This window comes from Lissotriton vulgaris, chromosome 1_1 (genome assembly GCF_964263255.1).
Source record: "Lissotriton vulgaris chromosome 1_1, aLisVul1.2, whole genome shotgun sequence".
Lineage (NCBI taxonomy): Eukaryota > Metazoa > Chordata > Amphibia > Caudata > Salamandridae > Lissotriton > Lissotriton vulgaris.
In genome coordinates this window covers 50480054-50488261 of record NC_141685.1, presented here as the reverse complement: position 1 = coordinate 50488261, position 8208 = coordinate 50480054, and the positions used below count along the sequence as shown (strand labels likewise).

The 8208-nt window shown below is 48.3% G+C and overlaps 1 protein-coding gene across 1 annotated transcript in view; it reads left to right on the top strand.

Annotated features, from left to right (window-relative positions):
- The first annotated feature begins 603 nt into the window (after positions 1–603).
- LOC147737198 (uncharacterized) overlaps positions 604–8208 on the top strand; it is a 47039-nt gene continuing 39434 nt past the window's right edge. Inside the window, exon 1 of the mRNA XM_086919073.1 lies at positions 604–718. The gene's annotated coding sequence lies outside the window, so the exon portion shown is untranslated. The remainder of the gene's footprint in view (positions 719–8208) is intronic.

The following is an 8208-nucleotide window of genomic DNA, read 5'->3' as shown; positions in this document are numbered from 1 at the left end:
GGGAGAGGGGGGCCGGCCGAGCACTTTGCCAGGGCCGGTTCTGGTTCCCAGTCCGGCCCTGTCCTCAGACCCGGCACCGGTCACTCACTGCCATGGGACCATCCACTGAGGGAGAAACCTCTGAGAGTCAAACCTGATTTTTCTGTCTTATGAATTTATTGAGACTGCAATCTACTTCTTTCTTTATTTTATAAGTGAACCTTTGAAGGGAGGGAGTGAGCAGGTAAACAACGCAGAGAAATGCAAAAGTTAATTTGGAATGCTGTTCGAATATACACAGCCCTACCAAATATAAAGAATTACCCACAGAAACAGGGAAATTAGAAAAACGCTGTCCAGTTTAATTCTGGCAGTTTCAACATTTTCATATATTTAATGAAATAGAGACTGTCATTTCCAATTGACTAGAGGCGGCGGTTCCGTCAGTGGCCACCAGAGGGCGCTCCTCGCCTGATGATGAAAACCACTGAGCTGCACATTGGATGAAAGGGAGAAGGGTTTCCTCTTCTGGGTCAGCGGCGGCAGAGACAGCACCAGCAGCAGTGGTGACATCACTTTCGGCCTCTTCTTGTGTGCCCTGTCTGTCTGTGCAGTTACCTCCATCTTCAGACCCTCACAGACTCCCCTCAGACCCCAGATCTGTTCCCCCCACATCGCCCCCCCCCCGGCCCCAGGGGGAAGAGAGAGCCTGGACATGCCTGCACAGGTCTCTGCTCAGGTAGGAGATTGTTGGCACCTTCTGCTGTGTTTGTAGAAATAGACTGAATATTCATGGAGGGAATCTCTGCAGCAGCCGGGCTGAGCTGGGATCTTCTGTCTGGGGGCCCCTGGGGCTGAGCTTGACTCTTTTATCCGGGGGCCCTTAGGGCTGAGCTGGGCTCTTCTATCCGAGGACCCTGGGGCTGAGCTGGGCTCTTCTATCCGGGGCCCCTGGTGCTGAGCTGGGCTATTCTATCCAGGGGCCCTGGGGCTGAGCTGGGCTCTTCTATCCGGGGCCCCTGGAGCTGAGCTGAGCTCTTCTATCCGGGAGCCCCTGGGGCTGAGCTGGGCTCTTCTATCCAGGGCCACTGGGGCTGAGCAGGGCTCTTCTATCTGGGGGCCCCTGAACTGGGCTCTTCTATCCAGGGGCCCCAGGGGCTGAGCTGGGCTCTTCTATCCGGGGGCCCCTGAGCTGGGCTGTTCTATCCTGGGCCCCTGGGGCTAAGCTGGGCTCTTCTATCCGGGGGCCTCTGGGGCTGAGCTGGGCTCTTCTATCCAGGGGCCCGGAGGGGGGGCTGTGCTCCTCTATCGGGGAGCGCCTGGGGGGCTTTACTCCCAACTCTGGGTGTGTTTGTGGGCATCATTTGTGTTAAAAAGGGGATCTGTGCACTGCATCTTACTGCACTATGAGGAATCTTCACACTCTGTACTGCATCTTACTGCACTGTGAGTAATTTGTGCACTACACTGTATCTATCTTACTACACTAAAAGGTATCTTTGTCACTGCACTGCATCTTATGGAACTATGAAAAATCACTGGCAGGAGCTCGAGTGAGCTGGGCTCATCTATCTGGGGACGTTTTGGGTGGAGGTGAGAGGGGGTGTTCCTTCTTGCCCTGGTGGTTTTTGTGGTCATCATTTTTTTTAAGAGGGAATCTATGCACACTGCACTGCATCTAGAGGAAAGCTAGTGTGCGCACTACTCACTCACTACTGTGAGGGGTATTTAAAATAAAAGAGGAAATCTGTGTAGACTCCTTTTACTATTCTGTGCCGGGTGCTTAGAGCCCATCTGTGGTCTGCAAACGGAATCCCTATTTACAACAGTTTGAGGGGCGTTTAAAAAGGAGAAACTCTGGGCGCGCTGCACCGCTCTTCACTCTTCAGTGTGATAAATCTGTCCATACTGCACTTCCTTCTACTACACTTAGGGGCACACAGCGCAGCACAGCAAGTCACCTAGCTGCGCTGCGTGATAGGGAAATCTAACATTGCCTGTATCTAACACTCCTAGCGCCAAAGCCGGCACCCCTGCACCATGGTGCAAGCGTGCGTGCCTTGTAAACAGGATTGTTTTTGTGCAGAAAGGGGCACCTTCTTTTTTAAAGTGGCCATTAAATAGTGTACTCTCTACCCCTAACATCATTAAGCAAGCGGAGATAAACAAATGATTAAGTCTGATAAGATAAGAAAAGGCCTAGAAGGACCCGGTCATTTGTGTTGATATGAATCTGGGAATGCACCAAAATCTATGGGGCGATGCGTGGGAACACCTGAGCTCCCCCCATGGAACCCGTCACTGGGGCAGAGTAACGCAGCGCAGTGATTTGCGCTGCATATGATGCCACACAGGGCCGTGCAAGGTGGCCTTGCTTGGCTTGATGAATACAACTTAAGAGTTGCGTCTCTCTTGCGTTCCATTGCATGGTCCGCGCAGGGCCATGCAAGGTGGCCTTGCGTGGCTTGATAAATATACTTAAGAGTTGCGTCTCTCTTGCGTTCCATTGCATGGGCCGTGCAGGGCCATGCAAGGTGGCCTTGCGTGGCTTGATGAATATACTTAAGAGTTGCGTCTCTCTTGTGTTCCATTGCATGGGCCGCGCAGGGCCGTGCAAGGTGGCCTTGCGTGGATTGATACATATAACTTAAGAGTTGCGTCTCTCTTGCGTTCCATTGCATGGGCCGCGCAGGGCCATGCAAGGTGGCCTGGCGTGGGTTGATAAATATAACTTAAGAGTTGCGTCTCTCTTGCGTTCCATTGCATGGGCCGCACAGGGCCATGCAAGGTGGCCATGCGTGGCTTGATGAATATACTTAAGAGTTGCGTCTCTCTTGCGTTCTATTGCATGGTCTGCGCAGGGCCATGCAAGGTGGCCTTGCGTGGCTTGATAAACATACTTAAGAGTTTCGTCTCTCTTGCGTTCCATTGCATGGGCTGTGCAGGGCCATGCAAGGTGGCCTTGCGTGGCTTGATAAATATACTTAAGAGTTGCGTCTCTCTTGCGTTCTATTGCATGGTCTGCGCAGGGCCATGCAAGGTGGCCTTGCGTGGCTTGATAAATATACTTAGGAGTTGCGTCTCTCTTGCGTTCCATTGCATGGGCCGCGCAGGGCCATGCAAGGTGGCCTTGCGTGGCTTGATAAATATACTTAAGAGTTGCGTCTCTCTTGCGTTCCATTGCATGGGCTGCGCAGGGCCATGCAAGGTGGCCTTGCGTGGCTTGATAAATATAAGTTAAGAGTTGCGTCGCTCTTGCACTGCATTGTGTGGCTCAAGGGTGGCCCCTAAGTGTGGTATTTTCAGAAGTGATGTCCTGTGCGCGTTGCTTTGTTCTTTACTACATCACGAGGCTCGTTAACAGAAGAGGAAGTCTGAGCCCTGCACTCGAAGCAGTGTTAGGATTACAGGAGGAAATCTATTTTATACCAGAAGGAGGAGTGTATACAAAAGAGTTAATCTGTGCACTCTTTGCGGCAGTTCACTGACACTTTGAAGTGCCTTTACAGAGAGAATCTGTCAGTACTGCACTGCTTTTACCCATACTATGAGGGGCAGTAACAGGAGGAAAGCTGTGTGCAGTGCACTGCTGTGTATTACACTACCAGGGACATTTACAGAGGAAACACAATGAGGGGTGTTTACAAAAGAGGAAATCTGTGTCCAAAGCACTGCTTTTCACTGTATTATAAGGGGTACCTATAATGAATGAAAGAGAATGTGACGGACATCATTTCACAGTAGAGCTCAGATCGGCAATTCCAGTGCTTGGTATTTGAAGAACCCATTTGAGCCCTGAGCAGAGGCTCCTTTGTGACCCAGTGAACTAGAGCCATGTCCCACCTAATGCCTGTCACAATAGAGTCCGTAAGACCAACAGTCGTGGGGCAGAAAACGTGTTGGCTTATACTATGCAAAGAGACCATGACTTGGTTTAAATCTGTACCTATAGTGTACAGAGCTAGCCTCTGCACCTGAAATTACATTGTTTGCGTCAAATCCTCTTAGTGCCTGGTCTTTGTTATTACATTGTTTGAAGCAGATTCTCCTAGTACCTGGTCTCTGTTTTTGCTTTGTCTGCATCAGATTATTTTATTACACGGCCTGTCTTATTGCATTTGTTAGACCTAGTACCATTGGCGTGGGTCTCCCTTCCTCTTTTTGACGGATTGCCTCCTCTGTTTTTGATGTTTGCTGGTTTAGACGCTTTGGGCACTGCGCCACTGCCATTCAGTGCCGCAGTGCAAGTGCTCCTTGGAATCTTGGTGTTTAATTCGAGATTCCATGATTGGTGTATTTTATTTACTGTCAGGCCTTAGTATCGTGCACAGGGGTGCCCGGGATTGTAAATCAAATGCTGCTGGTGGGCTTGCAGCACCAGATGTGCCACCCGCCGGGGCAACTATTAAAGTATGACTCAGGCCTGCCACTGTGGAGTGCCGTACACATCCTGGGCTGCTGAGTGACTCGGCGAGTGCAACCACTCACCGGTCTGTGAACCTTCCCTTCACTACATGTTGGTCACACCTAATGAAGACCTGCGGGCAGGGTGGGTTGTATGTAGAAGGCCCTGGAGTGTGTGGCATGACCTAGTAGTGAATCACCCTGAGCGCATTTTTCCCTATTGTAAGGCAACCTGTTCCCCCTAGGCCAGAATGAGCAGTTTGGTTATAGCATCCTAAATTTCTAACTGACTCAGAGAACCAGGTGGAGAGTCGAGTTTAGTATGACTGAACTCAGAATGATAAGATGCATCTTTTAGTAAAGTTGGTTTTACCATCTTGTGTTTGAAAATACCACTTTTAGAAAGACGGTATTTTCTTGCCTAACTATCCAGCCTGCTTCTGCTAGCGTGCGTATTGTGTGTCTGGGTTTGTGAGTGACAGGGCTGGGGGACTCCAGGAGTAGGGCGCCACCGCAGCAATCTCGTGCTGTTTGTGTGGAGGGAGGCACTCACTTCCTGGTGGAGCCGCGCAGAGCGGACATTGTGGCAGGGTGGCGCTCTAGTGGTCGACCAGCCTCAGAGTATTTAAAGTTTCAGACGGGCCGACACGCTTGAGTACAAAGCACAACTCCTCGCGCTAACACCACAAATTTAAAACCGCTTGTGATGCTTTTAAATTGCTGAATGTTTAATGCTTATTTTTAAAATAATTTTCTAAAAATTACCTGCATACTTTGTGCTAGCGTGTATTTTGATCAGACTGCTCTCCCCGGTCCACCGCAGTAATCTTGTGCTGTTTGTGTGGAGGGAGGCACTCACTTCCTGGTGGAGCCGCGCAGAGCGGCCATTGTGGCAGAGTGGCGTTCTAGTGGTCGACCAGCCTCAGAGTATTTAAAGTTTCAGACGGGCCGACACGCTTGAGGACAACGCACAACTCCTTGCGCTAGCCCCACGAACTTAAAACCGCTTGTGATGGTTTTAAATTGCTGAATGTTTAATGCTTATTTTTAAAATACTTTTCTGTAAATTACCTGCATACTTTGTGCTAGCGTGTATTTTGATCAGACTGCTCTCCCCGGTCCACCACAGCAATCTCGTGCTGTTTGTGTGGATTGAGGCACTCACTTCCTGGTGGAGCCGCGCAGAGCTGCCATTGTGGCAGGGTGGCGCTCTAGTGGTCAACCTGCCACATACGTACATAGACACCTTGGCGGCTACGCGCAGCGGACGAGCGCAGCGGGCGCGCCAATGGCGCGCCTAAGGCAAGCCCGTCGGCGCCCGACTGGGACCTGGGGCCATGGACTATGGCCAAAAATACACATACTCGTCTGGTAAGCTACTTCTTCTTAGACCTCCTTCCCACCTCTACCCTTCTTTTGCCCCTCATATACTGAGACGTACCGCAACTTGTGGCATTTCTCAGGATACACTATCCCATTCAAACACTAAATATAGTAATACTCCGTCCTTGACTGACCCTCAACTAAAACTTAGGTGCTTATACCTTAACACTAGATCTATGGTTAAGCACCAAACGGATATATTTTTATTACTCACCACCGAAAAACCTTATATTCTCTTGGTCACAGAGACTTGGCTCACCCAAGATTCACTACCGGACATTCTTGCAGCTCTTCCATCTGAGTATTACATCACAGCAGAGAATCGTCTGATGGGTAAAAGGGGTGGGGGGGTAGCTGCCATTATTCGTAAAGACTACAAATTTGTGTTACTCCCTTCTCTGACTCTGAACGACACGGAGAATATAGTCATTAAAATTGACACGGCCAGTGGGGCTTTATTACTTGTCATGCTTTACCGACCCCCTCAAACCATGACTAATTTTCCCATGTCCCTGGCAGAACAGATAGCTCCTCTTGTGACTAACTATCTGAAAATACTCTTGGTCGGTGATTTAAACTACTGGCTTGATATTACCATTGGTGATCCCCAGACAATGGAACTCTCAGAACTACTTTCAGACATCAATTTGACTCAGCATATACACTCCCCTACTCATGTAAAAGGTCATACTTTGGACCAACTATGGTCCCACAATCTTCCTCTTTCATTACTCTCCATTATGCCCTGCATCTGGTCTGACCACTCTTTAATTCAGTTCATAATAACTATTAGTGGGCACACCAAACCACCGCCCCTGGTGGGCAGAGAAACCAGGAAATGGAAAGCTATTAATACACCTGCCTTTATAAAAACACTGGCATCTACGCTGCCAGCACCCTGTAAGGAGGTAGACCTCATGGAGGAGGGGATCTCACAATGGCTCCTAAAGGCTACTGACACACACGTGCCTCATGAAAATTCACTCGTAACATGGATGCCCATAAGTGGTTCACCTCAGATCTTAAGAACTTAAAACTCGAGGTGCACCAGAAAGAAAGAAAGTGGAGAGCAAAATATAAGCCCCAAGACAAGGAGGAATACATCTTTGCTCGCAGAAATTATCAAAAGATTATTTTACAAAGTAAAACTGATTATTTCTCTGGAAAAATTTTAAATTCCCCAAATAAATCTAAAGACATTTTCAATATAGTGAATGACCTGTGTAATAGCGAAAGAACTGCTCTTCCCTTGGCCCCCACGCAGGAACTTTGCAACTCACTAAACAATTTTTTTTATAGACAAAATTGTCACCATAAAAAAGAGTATTCAAACCCTCCCCTGCTGGGATCCCATTGAAGATATCCATTATAATCCAGCTCCTCTAGACGCATTGTCATTTATTGATGGAAAAATATTTTCAGAACTTCTTTCTCGCGTCAAATCTGGCTCGCCCAACGACAGCTGCCCACCTCATATTTTAAAGGAGGTGTGTTCAGCCATTGCATCAGGAATCCTCTCCCTTTTAAATAAATCACTTTTACAAGGCAAGGTCCCCAACAAATTTAAAAATGCCACAGTGATCCCACTATTGAAAAAAACAGGAGCAGACCCCCTAGACCCAGCCAATTATAGGCCTATTTCCCTTCTCCTTTTTCTTTCTAAACTCCTTGAGGCTCATGTATCTAGGTGTATGTCCAATTTTATCGAAAACTCTGAATACCTAGAACCAAACCAAGCGGGTTTTCGACCATCTCACTCAACAGAAACTGTCATTTTGGCTGTCCAGGATACGTTAAGATCTAATGAAGATAAGGGCGTCCATCAGGCCCTGGTGCTCCTTGATTTGTCGGCCGCGTTCGACTCGGTTGACTATAACTTTCTGATTAACCGTGTCGAGCAGGCCGGCCTCAGGGGCCCACTCTGAACTGGATTGCCTCTTTTATTACAAATCGTACACAGTCAGTGAGTTTAGGGACTTTCACAGCCCCCAGAACGTCATCTACCTGTGGGGTACCTCAAGGTTCATCACTTTCTCCTTTATTATTAAATTTATATCTCCGTCCGTTGATATATTCTTTAAAAAACTATAAAATTACTATTTTTAACTATGCTGATGATCTTCAGTTAATCATTCCCCTAAACATCCCGGATTCAGCCGCCGAATGCCTGGCTGTTATGTCACATATACAGAGATGGATGACCCTTAATCATCTCAAACTCAACCCGGGCAAGACAGAACTGACCTTGCCCGGGGAAAGCGAACGGAGCTGGGGTCGGCATTTTTGGCCAGCTGATTTGGGAGTCCCCCCACAAAGACCCACTCGGTTTCAAGTCTAGGGATCATTCTTAACGAAGATCTATCTCTTAAAGGACAGTTAGGAACGGTGGTCTCTTCCAGTTTATTCCTACTTAGAAAGATCAGCAAAATAGCCCACCTTTTA